This window comes from Protopterus annectens, chromosome 7.part0 (genome assembly GCF_019279795.1).
Source record: "Protopterus annectens isolate FY-2018-M chromosome 7.part0, PAN1.0, whole genome shotgun sequence".
In the NCBI taxonomy this organism is placed as follows: Eukaryota; Metazoa; Chordata; order Ceratodontiformes; family Protopteridae; genus Protopterus; species Protopterus annectens.
In genome coordinates, this window is record NC_056739.1 from 635629984 (window position 1) to 635651775 (window position 21792).

A 21792-nucleotide genomic window follows, 5' to 3' on the forward strand; every position below is an offset into this window, starting at 1 on the left:
TTATTAGACTGACTAACCTTATCTGCAAGGCCATCCAGTGAATCATCATGGACCTTATCAACAAAGATATAGGCAATCACCAAACATTTGTCCGTACTCAGTTTGGATTTGTCAAAGGGTGATCATACCTGTTAAATCTGGTGGACTTCTTTGAGAAAGTCACCAAGGCCCTGGATGAGGGGAAATCTGTGCATACAGCCTACCTAGATTTAGCCAAGGTTTTTGACACTATCACCCATGCAGGAATCATTGACAAACTCACCCAGCTAGGTATCACCCCTTATATCATTAGGTGGGTCACTAACTGACTCATTGATAGAACCCATACAGTCAAAATAGGGGAATTTACCTCCAACAGCAGATCCATAACCAGTGGTGTTCCACAGGGATCAGTCCTGGGAACTTTACTGTTTGGAATCTATTTCTCTGAAGTACAAGCAAAAACTAAAAGTCTGTGGCTGACAAAATTTGCTGATTACTGCAAACTGGGAGTGGTCACAGAATCTCCAAACAATGTCAACATTCTACAAGAGGGTCATATGCAAACAAATGATTGGTGCCAAGTCATGGCCTTGAACTCAATGCAAAAAAATGTATTATCATCCTTTTTGGTAAGAGTGATGTTCCTGTTAGCTACAACATCAGTAGCAACACCCTAATTATGCACCCAGTGGTGAGAGACCTGGGCACACAGGTTGACAGCAACCTTACCTTTGATCACCATGTCTCTACAGTGGCAAGAAGGGCAGTCTATATTGTTCATCTTATAAGTAAGGGCATTGCTTCCAGAAATAAAGAAGTTATAACCTCCTTGTACTCTTCCCTCATCAGGCCAATAATTGAGTATAATGCCCCTTTTGGTATGTACCTTTCCAAGCACCTGCAGCAATTGGAGAGATCATAAAAGTTCCTCACAAGGAAAATTCAAGGTCTTCAGCATCTGTCCTATGTGGAGTGGCTGAAACATTGTCACTTTATTTTGTTTCATACAGACTACTCAGAGGTGATTCTCTGCCTTGTGTATAAGGCAATCTCTGACCCTGCTTTGCTGGAAATGCATATTTACAAGTCAAATAGCACAAGGGTTATTCGCTCAAAAGACCTTAACCTGGTATGTGACATTAATAGAACCTGCTGGAGGGACAGATTTGTCTCCCAGATGTTAGCACAACTTTGGAACAGACTCCCACTTCACATCAAACAGAGCTCCTCATTGGCCCCCTTCAAATGCAATCTGGACGATTGGATGGGTAACCATAAAATTCACCCCAGGGGTTCCACCTGTGTCTCTCTTGGACAGGGGAAATAGGTGCTGATCATGGAAACAAGGGTATAACTTGGCTAGGCTTGTAAGGGCCCTAGAGCCATTAGCCTAGTGACTTCATATGATCCAATGATCCTATCTGCACTATGTTTATTACAACATTGGGAAGTACTCTGCTCTATAGGAATGAATCATGCATGGCAGCATCATTTGCACTATGTTTACAACAGCACTGAGTGAGTACTGTCCTACACAAGCACGAATCATGGGTAGCAGCATCTTGTGTACTATGTTTAGTAAACCACTGGAGAGAACTGTACTCCATAGGGATGAATCATATGTAAAAGCACTGTGTGTGCTATGTTTATTACAGCACTAGAAGTAGTTTACTTTATAGGCATGAATCTTGGATAACAGCATTCTGTGTGCTATCTTAAGTTCACCAATATGGAGTACTGCTTTACTTGGGTAGACTTACTCCTAGCAAGGAAAGGGGACTCAGACAGAATCATTGATTGCAAAGTCATACCCAGTGAAACAGTTGGCCCACAGCATAAACCACTGGTTGCAATAATCTACTACAAACTGTGGTCAGAAAAGGCTCCAAGGTCAACAGAAACCAAGATGAAAACCTGGGTGTTGACTGGTGATAAAGCACAACAGTTCAAGGAATTCTTCGGGGATCTAGCACCTAAAGAAGAAGAGAAATAGGTGTAGCTGAAGAAGAATGGCAGCAACTCAAAAGACCAGGATGTCATTAAAAGAAACAAGTGTAGGGAAAAAGTGGGATATAGAAAAGATGGACCAGGCTAGAAAGAAATACTGGTTAGCTAACAAAGAGGCTAAGAAAGGAGTTGCAATTACAAAGAACAAGGCATCAGAGACATTCTACCAGCTTCTGGAAAGTGACTCAGCAAATGCACAAAGAAACTATATCAGGTTGCAAGGCAAAAACAGAAAGATGAAGAAGATAGTCAGACACCCTTCATAAAGGGATGCCAGCAGGAACCTGCTCAGAAGTGCACAGGATATAAAAGGCAAACAGAAGGATTACTTCCAGCAGGTTCTGAACAAAGAAACCCCTACTGAAGTTGTACTGCCCCAGATGTGGTCTACATTGAGAGAACAGGAAAAGCCTACTACAGAAGAAATAAGAACAGCACTAAAGAAAATAAAAGTCAGGGAAAGTAGTGAGCTCCGATGAATTCACAACAGATGTGATAAAGATGCTGGGTAAGATAGTGAAGAAATGGCTCCTAAGGGTAGTCACAGGAGTATGGAGAGATAGGCATATACCCGATGACTGGAGAATAAGCATACTAGTGCCAGTGTTCAAGAACAAAGTGGACATTAATAACTGTGGGCAGTACAGATGTATCAAAGTCCTGTCATATTGCATGAAAGTTCTGGAGAGGGTGACAGATAAATGAATATGCAAAGTAGTTGAAAGTAAGATGGAGGATGAGCAGTTCATATTCAGATCAGTATGCTGTACAACTGACTCAATGTTTGTAATGAGAAAGATAGATGAGATAAAGCTAGAAATCAGGAAAGAGTCCAACTGGACATTCCTTGACTTAGAGAAAGCACATGACAAGGTCCCAAAAAGCTGAATTAGGCAGTTCTTTGGTGGTCTGCAGTCCGAAAACACTGGTAGAATTACTGCAATCTATGTATAAAGACACAATGACTGAAGTATAAACAGTGTTCAGTCTCACAGAGGGATTCCCAGTAGCAGTTAGTGTGCATCACTGTTCAGCTGTGAGTCCACTGCTCCTCATACTGGTGATGAACTACAATAGTCAGAGGTGACAGATCAAGAGAGTTGCTGTATGCAGATGATGTGGCATTATAGGCAGACTCTGAGCAAAAACTTCAGCAAAGCATAGGGGAATGGAATGCAAAACTGACGGCACATGGGATGAAACTGAGTACAGATGAGACAGTTGCAATGGCATCAAATGGGGGAAATCAGATGAAGCTGAGAATTGAGATAAAAAGGAGGAGAGTGGAACAGGTTAACTGCTTCAAGTATCTGGGAGGAATGATTGAAGAATAGGGAAGTCTGAATGGGGAATTCAAAGCTAGAATCAGAGGTGCTGCAGCTAAGACATAAGAACAGAAGCCAAAGTAGTTCCAAATTGTAGAAAAGGTCAAACAGAACAGATTGCAGTGCTTCAGGCACACGTGCAAAAAGCAGAAGACAATCTGGTGAAGAAAATTTGGGACAGAAAGGAAGAAAGCAAGAAGAAATGAGGACATCCAGCAAAGAGATAGATGAATTGTGTGAGAGAAGACCTGCAACAGTCATGCATGAGTGTCAAAGAAGGTAGGAGAGTGTAAATTAATAGAGAGAGAAATGGCAACAGCTGACACAAAACTCCAACCCCATGTAGATAATGGGAAAACGGTGGTTGATAATGATGATGGGGAGTTCTGTGCTCCACAGACACAAATCATGGATACAAGCATCATGTCCACTATGTTTACTACATCACCAGGGAAGTACTGTACTTCATAGGCATAAATCATGGATAACAGCATAATGCCCGCTATGTTTACTATGCCACCAGGGAGTACTGTGCTCCATAGGTGTGAATTATGGATAGCAGCCTCATGTCCACTATGTTTACTACAACACCAGGAAATACTGTGCTCTATAGACATGAATCATGGATACCATCATTGTGTGCACTATTTTTGTACAGAAATGGGGAGTACTGTGCTCCATAGGTATGAATGATGGATACAATCCTGTGCACTATGTTTAGTACACCACAGGGGGAGTACTGTGCTGCACAGGCATGAATCATGGATACCTGCATCGTGTGCACTATGTTTGCTACTTCATTGGGGAAATACTGTGCTCCATAGGTATGAATCAGGGATACCAGCACCATGTCCACTACATTTAATATGCAACCAGGGAGTACTGTGCTCCATAGGCATGAAACATGGATATCAGCATTGTGTGGACTATGTTTAGAACACCAACGGGAAAATGCTGTGCTTATAAACATGAATCATGGATAGCAGCATAGGAGGAGTACTGTGCTCAATAGGCATGGATTGTGGATACCAGCATTGTGTGCATTCTGTTTAGTACACCATCAGGGAGTACTGTGCTCCATAGGAATGAATCATAGATGCCGGCATTGGGTGCGCTATGTTTGGTACACTATGGGGGAGTACTGAACTCGATAGGCATGAATCATGGATAAGAGCATCATAAACATGTTTAGTACACCCCCTGGGAAGTACTCTGCTCCATAGGGAAGAAACATGGATACCAGCATCAAGTGCACTATGTTTAGTACACCACCGAGGGAGTACTGTGATCAATAGGCGCAAATCATGTATATCAGCATTGTCTGCACTATGTTTAGTATACCACTGGGGGAGTACTGTGATCAATAGGCACAAATCATGTATATCAGCACCATGTGCACTATGTTTACTACACTACATGGGGAGTGCTGTATTCCATAGGTATGAATCATGGATACCAGTATTGTGTGCACTATGTTTCTTATGCCATCAGGTGAGTACTATGCTGCATAGGCATGAATCATGGATACCAGAATAGTGTGCACTATATGTAATACTCCACAGGGGGAGTACTGTGCTCCACAGACATGAATCATGGATATCAGCATCATGTACACTATGTTTAGTACGCCACAGGAGAGTATTGTGCTCCACTGAGATGAACCATGGATATCAACATTGTTTATACTATGTTCAGTACACCACTGGGGGTGTACTGTGCTCTACAGGCATGAATCATGGATATCAGCACCATCTGCTCTATGTTTACTACATCATCAGGGAAGTTCTGTACTCCTTTGGTATGAATCATGGATATTGGCATCTTATGCACTATGTTTAGTGTACCACCAGGGGAATACTGTGCTCCATACACATGAATCATGGATACCAGCATCATGTGCACTATGTTAATTACAGCACTGGGAGTACTTTGCTTTATAGACATGAATCTTGGATAATGGCATTATGTGTACTATGTTTAGTACACCAATGAGGAGTACTCTGCTCTATAGTGAAATATATATTCCATCTATATCCAACACTGGGAACAGGTCTAGTGTAATTTATCCAGTCTGGTATGTTTATGGTTTGTCAGGTTTAGGTATTCAGGGTATACAACTCAAAAGGGTACAGTACTTCATTATATTGTATATATGTGGCTTATATCATTAAGCATTGTTGGATGAGTTTAATATAGAAGTCTTATGGGCCAATTCTTTGGGGCCTATTACTTGAGGATACATTAATGTATTCTCATCTTATATAGTGGCAAGCCATTAGGCTCATGGATGCATTTTTATTTTATTGTACTTCAGCATTATAAATCACAGGATTCTAATTGGACTCCTATATATGTGCACACACTAATTTAAACGGTTTTCCACTATGATACAATATGGCACATGTATCTATAACTATCAGAACCTTGTCGATTGGATATAATAATACTGCTGTAGTTATTTCATCAACAGCTCGATATGGTTGATATTTATAAGCATATCATATTAAAATAAAGTGGCAAATCTTTATTATCCAAAAATAACCTAATGTGATGCATGGTATAAATACGCAATTGTGTTGAAATCATACTATTATAATTGTGGTCTACGTATAATATGTTGATTTATTCTACCTTGATATCACATCATCAGTAGGCAGAATTGAATCCATAGGACATTATGTAGTTATACTATCATAATATTGAAGCGGTACTTAATCACTTTCAGCATAACATCCCATGTTAGATCACATTCAATATACCTTATTTTGAGATGTTGAGCATGTTATGGAATTATTCATAACAAGATAAGATTACCACTTCCTTGTGTACAAAAAATTTTGTTATATCCATAGTCATCTCTTCATACAACCTGTGGACCAGGTTTGTAAAGTCTTGTGTTTTTCTGATTATTACAGTAATATTGATGTCTGAATAGTATTTACATATCATTGCAAATAGGAATCAGTGTCACATCTATATATATATTTATTTTTTGCCGGTTTTGTTTCTGGTCCTGCCACATTATTTTCAGATATTGGGCATGTATACAGAAGTACTCATAACTAGATAAAATCACCTTTTTCTTATGTATTAATACCTTGTTATATCCAGATTTGAAAGAAATAGGAATCTGAATGTTATTGTATAAAGTTAACAGACTAGGTTCTCAAATTAATGTGGTTATTTCATAATCACTGCAACACTGGTGTCTCAATAGTTGTTGGATACAATTGTTTACAGGAACCAGTCTTATACCTATGTGCATTTAGTGTGGGTCTGCTCTCTTTCTGGTTCTGCCACATTGTTACTCACAGACCAGTATTCTAACTTGGCATATCTGCGCTTGACATCAGGGAATTTACCTGTTTATTATCTGTTTCGGAATACAGAAACAGCATCATAGGTTACTGATTCCTTGGACAGCCTGATTAGCTTATTTTTTGCCCAATATACCCATTGTAATCATTTTTGGTTTCTGAGATACCATAAATAATTATGGATTTGGAAAAAATTCTTCAATGATTATTTGCTGATCGGGATGACATAGGTGTCTTTGGGATAGACCACATCTCAGGCAATAATCAAAATGACTCTATTATTAATCCATCAGATGGATGTGATGTGGCTTTTCAAAATCTAAGTAAGGGTTTAAAAAACCTCAGAGCCAACATCTGGCATCTCAGATTATTCCGTGCGTACATCAACAAGGATATGGCCCCTAGGGGTCTGAGAATACGGCTACAGCCATTGGTTAGTAGATCTGAAGAGAGACTAACCACAGAATGGAACATGGCATTACAACAAGCATCCATGATGTTTGTAAAACTACTTGCCTCATACTATGAAAGAATGATTGATATAAATTTATCAGAAGTGAAATCAATCTGTGAGGAATGCAAAAAATATGAATCACTATCTATATATGAAGGGTCAGTATCCAGGCTGTCTAAGGAACTGGCAAACTATGAGAAACAAACAAGGGAGAGGAAAATTAAAAAGTTTAACAGGGATATCACTGATTACCAAAGGGGGCGCCCTTTTGAATCACATAGATCTGTTAGATTCATGGATACTAGCCAGGGAACAGCAAGGGGCAGAACTAGGAAGAGACCTAGGTCCATCCTTAAAACTAATGAAAAATGTTTTGCTAGCACATTGGGGGAGGAATCCTCCTACACAGATAGTGAAAGTGCCCAGCTCCAGGAGTCACCTATGCGCAAAAGGTCCAACTCGGCTCACCCTTTAGAAGTGGAAAAGGGTGGCAGAGTGGCCGCAAACACAAACATGGGAAGCAGAATAGACTCTGTAGAGGGACTGATACAAACATTACTGAGATAACTGACCATGAATACAAAAATGTGTTGAATTTGCCCAATGTTAAATTGACTAATGATCAAGAAAAATTACTCAATAAAGGTCTTGGATTTGTACCAGGCTTTTTTTGTAATGAATATAATATTGTGCCTGATGAGTTTTTATCGTAATCTTAATCTAAAGGTATTCTTTTCAGATCAAACTTCACAAACTTCTCAAAGATCTAATGATTTTAGATTCCGCAAATCTCAATTCCAACCTCCAATGAACAAACGTGTCCATTTTCCAACAATCAGTCCTTAGGGATTTACATTTCCCACATATTGAATCACAAGTCATGGGTCAAAATATTTCCTCAATTAAAAAAATGGCTTTGGAGGAACTGATAAATAATCACAATATTGCTATATTACCAGCAGATAAAGGAGGGACAGTTGTGGTTATGAACATGAGTTATTATCTAAATGAAGGTTTGGAACAGCTATCAGATACTAAATGTTATATGCATATGTCTATTGATCCTACCCCCAATTTTAAAAAATAAATTGATACTTTTTTGAATCAGGCGGAGGAAGAAGGAATCATTACTCAAAATACGGTCAAACATTTAACAGTGATGGACTCCCAAAAACAAATTCTATATCTGCTTCCTAAAATACACAAATCTATTTCTAAACCTCCTGGTAGACCTATTCTGTCAGGTATTGGCTCCCTTGCAGAACCATTATCTATGTTCCTGACACAACATCTTAAACCACTACTGATAGTGGTCAGGGCCAGACTACAGGATACTACCCAGTTCCTTCAGATTATACAAGATACACAACTTGAACCACATTGGCTTATGTGCACCTTGGATGTGAAGTCGCTATATACCAGCATACCCCATTGGGCGGGCCTACAGGCGCTACACTATTGGTTGGAACATTCCAAGTCATATCCACCAGGACTTAATACGTTGCTTGTATGCATGGCTGAACATGTGCTTGACAAGAATGTTTTCTACTTGCAAGGGGAGTGTTATTGGCAACTTCAAGGTACTGCTATGGGGGCATCTTTTGCCCCCATATATGCAGACTTATTTATGGCATACTTTGAAGAATGATTGATATACAACCCACTTCACAACATATACATGGTCAAAATTGACATCTGGAGTAGATACCTCGATGATTGTTGGATGGTGTGGCGTGCAGACGCCACATATTTGCAGGAGTTTGTGGAATATCTGAATGGTAACATTTGGGGTATAGTGTTCACAATAACATACAATTCTAATGCCATTGATTTTCTGGATGTTACGGTTTACAGGAATGATGACCACACCTTGAGTACCAAGACCTACAGGAAATATCCACAATATAACACCCTGCTCCATGCAGCTAACATGCATCCATGCCACACCAGCTGTAATATACCGAAATCTCAATTTTTGAGGATTAAACGTATTAGTTCATCTCAGACGGACTTTGAGGAAGCTAAATTGGATCTCCAAAACAGATTTTTGCAAAGGGGATATAACAAATCTGATATACTATCAGCTAGCATTTGGTCTGATAATCAGGATAGAAATATGTTACTAGAGTATAAGAAATGTCAAACCCCTCAAACCACAGGAGTCGAGTACCCATTGAGGTTTGTCACTACATATGGCAGAAACCATAATGTAATCAGAAACATCTTGGATTCCAACTGGAATATATTATTAGCAAACGAACAACTAAAAAACATTTTGGGCCCCAAATGTCAGTTTTCCTACAGACGGGGCAAAACTTTAGGAGCCCTGTTCTCACATTACAAGCATAAAGAAAGTGGGTCGCCATTTACAAACAGATGACTATGACTGGAGACCAACTTTTGAGTACTTTTCCATGTGGCCACTGCGGTTCCTGTAACCAAGTAAGTAAATTAAAACAATTCACCAGTGCTAACATGAGTAGAGTTTATGATCTTAGAGTGTTTGGTAATTGCAGTAGCAGTTGGGTCATATATTTAGCAACGTGTCAATGCTCAGCATTTTATGTTGGGCAGACATCACGATCACTCAGAGTCAGGATGGGTGAACACAAAAGTGATATCAGAAATAAAAAAGAGGCCAATGCTCTGTACAAACACCCTGAAACATAATAATGCCAGATTTATGTTCATGATCATAGACAAAATTACTGGAGACAGGAGCAATCAACAGGGTTGGCATAGCATTTTGAACCACAAAGAAAAATATTGGATAATGCACCTTGGTGCATTATTTCCCCCTGACCTTAATGACCACTTATAATTGGGATTAATATATTGTTGGCATTATAGTATTGGTGTCATGATTGGGAAGAATATATACGAACCAGGGAGGTATTTTGTGAATTATAGAATGGATAGTATTGGTTTGTTAACCATATGTCCAGTTGAACAAATGACATGGTTTTTGTTGTATGTGTCTACATTACTATAGGTTATATCAGTTTTAACAGTTTATACAAGTGCCAGGTAAAGATGAGGGCTATATATTTGTAGGCCGTTGTTGTTACAAGATGTTGTTGGATTGCAATTTTGATCTACCCATTAAACAGTATACTGCATCCAGCTATATGTCATTAAACTCATCTATATAACTTTGTGTTTATGATAACGCAATTGCCAGTATATGTGGTGAATTTCCTTTAAAGTATATGAGTTTATTTCAATGGTATTTGTGTGTTCAGTTAGTGCACCATTTTTTATATTTAATATGACCATTAATAATAAACGTACAGTTATACATTAGAGACATTGATAGGGTATACCATGATTTCATAATGAATTAGGTATTATAAATTAATATAACACATATTTACATGTTATTGGGGACCTTGTGGTTTGCTCACAGCATGTCATTAGTTCAGGATACAGTTGACAGTATTCTCAAATTTTGTTGATCATCTTCTATGTATAATATCAAGATTATACGTTATTTTGTTTAAATATATATTTTTATGGATTTTTTATTGTTTTAAATATGCTTCTATTTCAATATGGTGATGATATTATTAGTTATACATTATTATATAAACAGCATTGTAAAACCAGGTTAGACTATGCCATGTTCCCATTGGTTGGTGGTATCTATAAATATTTATGAGATTTTGTGCATGATAAATTCTTTTTCACTGATGAAGGCTGGATAGCTGAAACCGGTTTGAACTGATAATAGTGCATTTTGTGGCATTACATGCCTTAATTAATATTTATTTCTGAATAAAGTTATCTATATGCTGCATATGCTGGCTTCTTGTGTTTTATGGATTAATGGTTTGGCCGTGCATACCATACCTGTGAGGCGTTTAGCTCCTCCATACACATGAATCATGGATACCAGCATCATGTGCACTATGTTAATTACAGCACTGGGATTACTTTGCTTTATAGACATGAATCTTGGATAATGGCATTATGTGTACTATGTTTAGTACACCAATGAGGAGTACTCTGCTAATCGGGTAGGCTTCCTCCTAGTAAAGACAAGATAGCACTCACAACAAGCTCCGTGCACACAAGAAAATAAATAATACCAAGTCCAAAAAGTCAAAACTGTTGCACGGAGAAGCAGGACTCTTGAAAAGCAATGTCCATGTATATTCAAAAATGCTGCCTGTAATGGCACACCATCAACTGTTCTTTAATTTCAAAAGTCAGTCACAAAAAGTCACAACTTGCTATTCAGCACTGTCAGGAACTTCCAATTGCATCAGTTAACTTCACCGAACAATAACTTGTAGACATTCAAATGCACTAATCCAAGCGTTCAGCGAAGTTTAAAGAAAAAGAAACGTTTATTTAACATCCGGCTAGCGTTTTCAACAAGGTCTTCTTCAGGCCGTTATACAATTTTTCAAAAACTTTCATATACATTTATAGAGGATGTGACATAAACAATCTGATGTCATATCCTGTGCAATTTAAAAACAGTTAAAAATGAAAGCGTTCACCTAACCATTTAAACACTGTGACATTTAAACACATAGCACTCTTGGTAGGAATAGCAAATATAGCTACTGTTTATAAAAGCATCAAAACTTTTTTTACATCCCTAAAACTATTACAAATAAAATATGTTAGAACTTTAAAATTATAAAACATTCTACTAACCATTTAAAGGCTATTGAGTTAAAATACCTGACTTCTAGTTAGGTATGACTTCTTGCAAGCAACATTAGCACATGCGTTGACAAATGCCATAAACTACACTATTATTCGCACGATCATCAACAATTGCATTTCTGTGACTGTTCACACTAAAATACCTTGAAAGACTGAATATTCTACTAAACATTCAGGCATCTTGAAGTAGTATACCTAACATTCCGTTAGGTGTAAAAAATTGTAATATTACCAAGCGCTAAATTCTTGTTACTTATAACACATATAAGACCTACGTGTGTAGGGGGGGGGTGGGATGAAAGAGGGGGGGAGGGGGGAGTTTGGAATGTGATACAGATGATGGTGTATGAAACAACTGGTGAAAGGTCAGTCATGCCAGACAAGGGGGTGGAATAGAAAGGGTAAAGGGAGTGGGGGGAGAAAAATATGTTAGAACTTTAAAATTATAAAACATTCTACTAACCATTTAAAGGCTATTGAGTTAAAATACCTGACTTTTAGTTAGGTATGACTTCTTACAAGCAACATGCACATGCGTTGACAAACACCATAAACTACACTATTATTCGCACGATCATCAACAATTACATTTCTGTGACTGTTCACACTAAAATACCTTGAAAGACTGAATATTCTACTAAACATTCAGGCATCTTGAAGTAGTATACCTAACATTCCGTTAGGTGTAAGAAATTGTAATATTACCAAGCGCTAAATTCTTGTTACTTATAACACATAAAAGACCTACGTGTGTGTGTGTGTGGGGGGTTGGGATGGAAAAGGGGGGAGGGGGGAATGTGATACTGATGATGGTGTATGAAACAACTGGTGAAAGGTCAGTTATGCCAGACAAGGGGGTGGAATAGAAAGGGTAAAGGGAATGGGGGGGAAAAGGGGGGGGATGGGAAGGGGCAGGAAAGCAAGGGATGGTAAATGATCCATACACAAATAGGATCAGAAACTAGGGAAAGAGGCGAGCACAGTGACAGAGTCATGCTAGAAAGTATTAAGCTAAGTGTTGGAATATGACTGGAAAACTAGATTCAGCGAATAGGTTTACCTTTGAGTATGGGCTTGATTGATATCCTGTCATTTAAGCCGGGGCTCCTATCAGCCCTCAATCTAATGATCCATCTCACCTCTGTCTGTTCTGTTTTATTATACACATCCCCTCTTCTATTACCCGGTTTGTTCAAGTCTATTACTTGAAACACAAAGCTATGTTCCTTCGAGGTATTCGAGATGTGTTTGGCCAGTGCATTGGATAAACATAGCATCTTAATTTTATAAACATGCTCCCTAATTCTCTCTTTAAGTTTTCTATCTGTTTTTCCTACGTAAAACGCAGGACAATATATGGTGGCCAAATATATAACATGTTCAGAATCACATGTAGCTGGTGATGTAAATGTGAATTCTTGTTTAGTAGTTGGGTGCGTAAATGCATTGGATTCTTTGATATACCTACATTGGTTACATTTATGACATTTCTTTGTTGTATTAATGTTATCACCACTAGGTCCTGCTCTATCTATCCTATTTGGGCCGCACAACATCTTATGAAGGTTCATTTTATTTTTATATGTAAATTTAGGGGTATCACCTAACATCTTAGAAATGGTTGCATCTGTTAAAAAGATATCCCAGTGTTTCTTATAAATGTACTTAATGCTATTTACATCCTGAGAAAATGTATGGGAATCCGAACACACTGATTACTATTATCGGGGAAATGTCCAGGGCTCAATGTGTCAGCATGTTGCACAGCAAAGTATGGATGTGCTCTACCTTCCCTTAGACTGTCTATCCCTCTAAAGTTTTCTTCAATTTCATCCTCTGCATACGACCTCTCCAAAAATTTTGTCCGTAAGTCGTCTAACTCACCCAGAAATCCTGGATAGTTAGAGTTCAACCTAGATGCTCTCATCACTTGACTCCTCATAATATTACTAAATATATGGCCTGGATGCATACTGCTGCGATGAAGTAAGGTCTTTCTATAGCATTGTTTCCTGTACACCCCTGTATTCAGTGAACCATCAGGGAGCTTTTCTATGTACACATCTAGGTAGGGTATAACTTCTCTCGATTTAGTCATAGAGAATTTTAGAAATTTCGTAGCCGTGTTCATTTTAATTTCCAAAATATTTAATTCCTCCTCTGTACCACCCCAAATCAGAAAGAGGTCATCAACAAATCTGGTGTAACAGAGGGCATATTTCCTAAATTTATCAAACTGAAAAAGTGATTCATCCTCCCAATCGGCCATAACTAAGTTGGCGTAGCTATTGGCACAAGAAGTGCCCATAGCTACGCCATCCTTTTGTATATAAATTTGACCATTAAAAATGAAGATGTTATTCATTAATACTATTTCCATTACCATTAATTAATACCATTCCATCCAACCTGTCTGAAGAAGCGTGCATTGGAAGCACGCGAAAGCGCTCATTCCTTTGGATTTTACATGAAATAAAAGTTTCAATATCGTTCGTGGTGGTGGTCTACCTTCTTTACTTGACTATTTCCATTAGGTTACAAATCACCTCAATTCTACCTTCAGAGTAAGTACCTTCCTTCACTAACCGTCTATTAAGCCTCCTGAGTCCATCATGATTTGGTATCACTGTAAAGAGTGACTGGACATCAAATGTTACTAACAATCTATCATGTATGTCATGCTTATTTTGGGTTTCCACCATTTCCTCATATAGTTTAATTAAAACTGTTTCAGATCCCTTAATATATGCTCATACTTGTTAACTATAGGCCTTAACAAAGATTCCAAGTATAGAGATATGGGCTCGTAATCCACCCTTTACCTGCAACAATGGGTCTCATTGGTGGACATTCACCATCTTTGTGTATCTTAGGGATACCTTGAATGATAGGTATAGTAGGATGTTCAACTATAAAGTATTTAAATAATTCTTCATTAATTTTACCTTCCTTCAACATAGCATCTAAACTGTTGTACACATTAGATATAATCCTATCAACTGTATTAGTATTAATCTTTTGGTAGAAGCTATTGTCATCTAACATTGAGGTCATCCGTTGTTTGTAGAAATCCATGTCCATCACAACGACTGGACCACCCTTATCAGCAGGCCTTATCATGATTGTCCTATCATTCTTTAGGCTTGTAAGTGCTTTTCTTTGGGTTGGTTTTAAATTACCAGCCCATCTCTTACTCCTATTAGCATAATCATTCTTATGTAAGTCTTGTTCAACAAGTTGGGAATAAGCTTCTATGAGGGGATGGTAATTAGGAACATAGGTACTAGATTTTCTGAATGGATGTTGTGTTTCCAAAGAATTATAAAAATTTAATTTAATTTGCAAATTACGAATAAATAGTTTCAAGTCAATAACACTATCAGTAATGTCGCTTCTGGTCGATGGAATAAAAGTTAGTCCTTTTTCTAAGACAAACTGCTCTTCTTCAGTCAATTTCCTGGTGGATATATTCCACACTAGGGATTTTTGTTCCCTTGCCAGATCTTCTTTAATGTAGGTCCAGTTTGAGTTGGTTCTGCTGGCCTATTTCTCTGTCTCCCCCTGCTTATGGAACGTCCTCTCCCCCCTCCCCCTCCTCTCCATTGACTGGCAATAGGGAAAGGGTGGGGTGGGCAATTACTCTTACTGGGAGTCCCATTAGTGATGGTCAAACTATTATTCATATTATCACCACTTATACTATTAGTGCCCTCCTCTATATGTTCACATATATCTATTCGTCTATTTGCTTCCTCAAATACAGAGATATCATGTACATTACTCACTGGTGATGCACTACTATTGTTTCTATTATCATGGTGTATTAAAGCTGATGTTACTATAGTTTTGTTTTTCATGCGACCTTGTTCACCTTCTTTTCTTTTAGCTATACCATTGCTACTATGTATATCTGATACATTCAGGTCTCCTTCACTCCGTATATCTGTTAATACATTTTTCTTGTTACTACACTGGTATTGTGCAGTTTATGTTGCATCTGTTCTCTACCATCCTTTGGCCCTGTGAGTGAAGTCTCCACTCTGGGCCAGGTGAAGACATTGCCCCTTTTGAAATCATTAGTGTCCCTCCTAATTTTATCTCTTTTTTGTTGTAGTAACTTTTTCTCAAATATGAACACACCATCTAACATCCTGTCTAGTCTAGTGTCTAATATTTGTTTTGGATACAATGTATGTAAACTCACTTGTTGTTCTTTAATTTTATCTCTCAGGGCATTTTCAATGGGCAAAAAATACGTATTCAACAGTTCCATATATTTATAGCTAGTTTCTAAATTAATCTGTTGCCATGAATATAGTAAATCTGTGTATACTGTTCCAGTAGTGGGCATTTTCAAAACCCTCAACCCCCTGGGAACAATTTTACGTGCTATACAGGCTTCAAAATGTTGTCTCTGTAATTGGAGACGTTGTAACCTCATAAAATCACTTTCCATCTCTTGTAACATTATATCAAGCCCTTGATAATCATGTAGTATGTTTTCATTCTCATCATTACCAATAGAAAAATTGTAATTAAGTAATGGATTGTTCTCACCTTTAACAGCATTCTCAAACCTGCTATTGTTAACTGCAGGACACGTTTGGGATTTCATAACAACTTCTGGATTATAAGGTAGTTCTATAGAAGAACTTTCAACATTTTTATCTGCCATGCTTGTGTGAGTGGTATGAAATAAATAAAACCACAATGTAAAGACAAGATAGCACTCACAACAAGCTCCGTGCACACAAGAAAATAAATAATACCAAGTCAAAACTGTTGCACGGAGAAGCAGGACTCTTGAAAAGCAATGTCCATGTATATTCAAAAATGCTGCCTGTAATGGCACACCATCAACTGTTCTTTAAATTCAAAAGTCAGTTACAAAAAGTCACAACTTGCTATTCAGCAATGTCAATAGCCTTTAAATGGTTAGTAGAATGTTTTATAATTTTAAAGTTCTAACATATTTTATTTGTAATAGTTTTAGGGATGTAAAAAAAGTTTTGATGCTTTTATAAACAGTAGCTATATTTGCTATTCCTACCAAGAGTGCTATGTGTTTAAATGTCACAGTGTTTAAATGGTTAGGTGAATGCTTTCATTTTTAACTGTTTTTAAATTGCACAGGATATGACATCAGATTGTTTATGTCACATCCTCTATAAATGTATGTGAAAGTTTTTGAAAAATTGTATAACGGCCTGAAGAAGACCTTGTTGAAAGCACTAGCCGGATGTTAAATAAACTTTTCTTTTTCTTTAAACTTCGCTGAACGCTTGGATTAGTGCATTTGAATGTCTACAAGTTATTGTTCGGTGAAGTTAACTGATGCAATTGGAAGTTCCTGACAGTGCTGAATAGCAAGTTGTGACTTTTTGTAACTGGAGGAGGGACACTAACGATTTCAAAAGGGGCAATGTCTTCACCTGGCCCAGAGTGGAGACTTCACTCACAGGGCCAAAGATGGTAGAGAACAGATGCAAGATAAACTGCACAATACCAGTAGTAACAAGAAAGATGTATTAACAGATATACGGAGTGAAGGAGACCTGAATGTATCAGATATACATAGTACAAAAGAAAGAAGTAGGGGAGGAAAAAGTGGGAGATAGAAAAGATGGACTGGGCTAGAAAGGAATACTGGCTGGCTAACAAAGAGACTAAGGAAGGAGTTGAAACAGCAAAGAACACAGCATTAGAGGCACTCTACCAGCTTCTGAAAAGTGAATCAGCAAATGGCACAAAGAAACCATATGAGGTTGCAAGGCAAAGACAGAAAGATAAAGAAGATAGTCAGACACCCTTCATAAGGGATACCATCCTACAATGAGAGAAAAAGAGGAGCCACCACAGAAGAAATAAGAACAGCACTAAGGAAAATGAAGTCAGGGAAAGTAGTAAGCTCTGATGAGGTCACAGCAGATGTGATAAACATGCTGGGGGAGATAGGGAAGAAATGGCTGCTGAGGGTACTAACAGCAGTGTGCAGAGATAGCCATATCCCATATGACTGGAGAATAAGCATACTGGTGCCAGTATTCAAGAACAAAGGGACCATTCACAACTGTGGGCAGTTCAGAGGTATCAAAGTCATGTCACATTGCATGAACGTTCTGGAGATGGTGACTGATAAACGACCATGCCCAATAGTTGAAAGTAAGATGGGAGATAAGCAGTTTGGATTCAGATCAGGATGCAGTACAACTGAGCCAGTGTTTGCAGTGAGACAGACAGACAGATGTAATGAAGCTAGAAATGAGGAAATAACCCAACAGGCATTCCTCAAATCGGAGAAATCATATGACAAGGTTCTAAGAAAGATGATTTAGTCAGTTCTTCTGTGGTTTGTAGTCCCAAATCATTAGCAGAATTAGTGCAATCTATGTATAAGAACCAAATGACTCAAGTACAAATAGTGTTCAGTCTCACAGAGGGATTCCCAGTGGCAGATGGTGTGCATCGGGGTTCAACTCTGAGTCCATTGCTGCTCATACTGGTGATGACTGCAACAGCAAACAAGTCAGATCAACAGAGCTGCTGTATGCAATGATGTGGCATTACAGGCAGACGGAGCAAGAACTTCAGCAAAGGATAAGGAAATGGAATGCAAAGCTGAAGGCACATGAGATGAAACTGATACAGACAAGACTGTTGTAATGGCATCAAATGGGTGAAATCAGATGAAGTTAACAAGTGAGACAAAAGGGAGGAAAGTGGAACAGGTTAACAGCTTCAAGTATCTGGGAGGGGTGGTTGAGGAGAAGGGAAAAGGGAGGAAAGTGGAACAGGTTAACAGCTTCAAGTATCTGGGAGGGGTGGTTGAGGAGAAGGGAAATCTGAATGAAGAAGTCAAAGCTAGAATCAGAGGGACTGCAGTCAACTGGCATACAGTGTCAGGTGTAGCATATGACAGAAGAATGCCAAAGAAGCTGAAAAAGTAAGCTGTACAAAACAATGGCGAGACCAGTACTAGTGTGTGGCACAGAAACCTGGGTTGGGATGAAGTGCCTGAGATGGATGGTAGGATGCACACTGGAACAGATGAAGAAATGAGGACATAAGAGCAGAAGACAAAGTAGCTCCAATTGTAGAAATAGTCAAAGAAAACAGATTATAGTGGTTCATGCATGTGTGAAAAACCAGAAGACAATCTGGTGAAGAAGATTTGGGACAGAAAGGAAAAAAGCAAGAAGAAATGAGGGCATCCAGCAAAGAGGTGAATGAATTGTGTGAGAGAAGACCTGCAACAGTCATGCATGAGTATCAAAGAAGGTAGGAGAGTGGCAATTAATAGAGAGAGAGAGAGAGAGAGAGATGGCGACAGCTGACACAAAAGTCCAACCCCATGTAGATAATGGGAAAAAGGGGATTGATGATGAAGATGATGATGGGAATGTCTTTGCTACATAGTGATGAATCATGGATAACAGCGTCATGTGCACTATGTTTAATACACCACCGGGAGTAATGTGCTTCATAAGCATAAATCTTGGATACCGGCACCATGTGCACAATGTTTAGTACACCACCGGGGAGTACTGTTTTCCATAGGCACGAATCATGTAAACCAGCATCATATGCTCCGTATTTGCTATACCACCTTGGAGTATTATGTTCCATAAGCATGAATCATGGATATCAGCATTGTGTGAACTATTTTTGTACAGAAATGGGGAGTATTGTGCTTCATAGGCCTGAATCATGGAGACCAGCATCATGTGTGTACTATGTTTAATACACCACCGGGGAGTACTGTGCTCCATAGGGATGAATCATGGATACCACCATTGTGTGCACTCTATTTAGTATACCACTGGGGGAGTACCGTGCTTAATAGGCATGAATCATGGATACAAGGATTGTCTACAGTATGTTTAGTACACCACTGCAGGAGTACTGTGCTACATATGTATGAATCTTCTATACCAGCATCATGTATACTATGTTTAGTACATCATCAGGAAAGTACTGTGCTCAGTAGGAATGAATCATGGATACCAGCATAGTGTGCAGTATGTTTAGTACACTATAGGGAGAGTACTGTGCTCCATACATCTCAACCTCTTAGTGCAAGAAATCTGGACAAGGCCTGAAATAATGGGGACAAAGGCCCAAAAATAGGGACTTATTTTAAATATTGTTCTAATAAACGTAGAAAGTCATTAGAATAACAGGATTTGTATTAACATGCATTTTCTGAATATATGAAATCTGAAATGCAAATGAATATCATTATTTAGTGACTTCAGTCTTTGTATCATCCCATTGATTTGCCAGAAAACCACACATTTTATGAGGAAACAACAAAAACATGAGGCACAAATCTGGGCATTCTGCAAAAACTGGACAGCTGAGAGCTATGCTGTGCTTGATAGGCATAAATCATGGATACCAGCATCATGTGCACTTCATTTAGTACACCATGGGGGTTTCTGTGCTCAATAGGCATGAATTATGGATACCAGCATCATGAGCACTATGTTTAGTGCACTACTGGGGGAGTATTGGGCGGCATTGGCATGAATTATGGATACCAGCATCATGAGCACTATGTTTACTACACCACTGGGGAAGTACTGTGTTCAATAGGGATGAATCATGGTAGTCAGCAGTGGTTTGCAACTTCCTTCCCATTTTACTGAATAGCACACAGGAGCACCTAGCACCACAATAAGAATTAGGCATTCTTGTGCTTGGCAGGTTAGCAGCATTGTGCAGTGTGACAGTGCTACACAGAACAGTGATGTCATGCCTCCATAAGGCATACTGTACCATAAGTAGCTACCTTACATCACTGCTCTGTGGTTAGCCATCATGTGTGTCAGTGATTCACGAATAAATCACAGTTATTAAGTAAGACTGTGGTTCCTGTAACCAAGTAAGTAAATTAAAACAATTCACCAGTGCTAACATGAGTAGAGTTTATGTTTATGCAGTAGCAGTTGGGTCATATATTTAGCAACGTGTCAATGCTCAGCATTTTATGTTGGGCAGACATCACGATCACTCAGAGTCAGGATGGGTGAACACAAAAGTGATATCAGAAATAAAAAAGAGGCCAATGCTCTGTACAGACACACCCTGAAACATCACTGTCTGGGAAAACATGACTAGACTTACAAAGGTCTCCTAGGGTTGTTAGGTTAGTATTCACCCATGAACCAATGAGGCAGAGTCATGGCTAGGTTATATAGTGTAGTTCCCTGATCTGCTCCTTGAGTATGAAAAAAAATAGAAAATTGTCTTCTCTGCAAGGTACAGACCAAAACAAAAAAGGGAGCAAGCCATTTGCCACAAATGTATCTAGTGGGTTACTATACATGAAGCACTTTAGCACTTTATTTGTGACTGGAAATGCAGTACCACTCCATCTGAAACTACTGATCATGCTCTCTAATACTTTGCCCCCTCCCCTTTGCCCTGCCATAGCTACATCTCTGGTCTCAGGGGAATTACTGTGTTCTGGAGCACAGCATCATCAGGAGGTATTTGGTTCCTGGGTAATTGGTGCTGTAGGTTATCCCTCTTGGGCACGCAAATGGTACTGGCTATATATTTATTTATTTATTGGCATCTGTTTACCTGGAAAGTCCAGCTGGATACAGGTGCCCCTTTTCAGTGGAGGCCCGGGGAGAAAAGTGCCAAGATATCATATTTAATGCAATCAATACTTGCAATAACAAATTTTATCATGTAGTTTCAGTGAATACATAGAATAATAGTAAAATAAAATTCATATTTATATTCACAAACGTTAAATTTACAGACCTTGTGCTGCAACTTTACAAATAGAAAAGTGGTGTATAAGATGGGTAGAACAATTTAAGAAATACCACAGAGTGAGGTTTTAGACATGATAAACAAATTTAAATGTTAATAGAGAAGTAGAGATTGAATAGTAATCACGCTGTGCTAATTAGAAGTAGGTATTGTAGTTTAAACAGTACAATAAAGTGAGGTATTAAAAGTGGATAAGCAGGTTTAAAGGGGGGGGGGTGTAAGAAAGGTGATGAAGGGTGTTAGA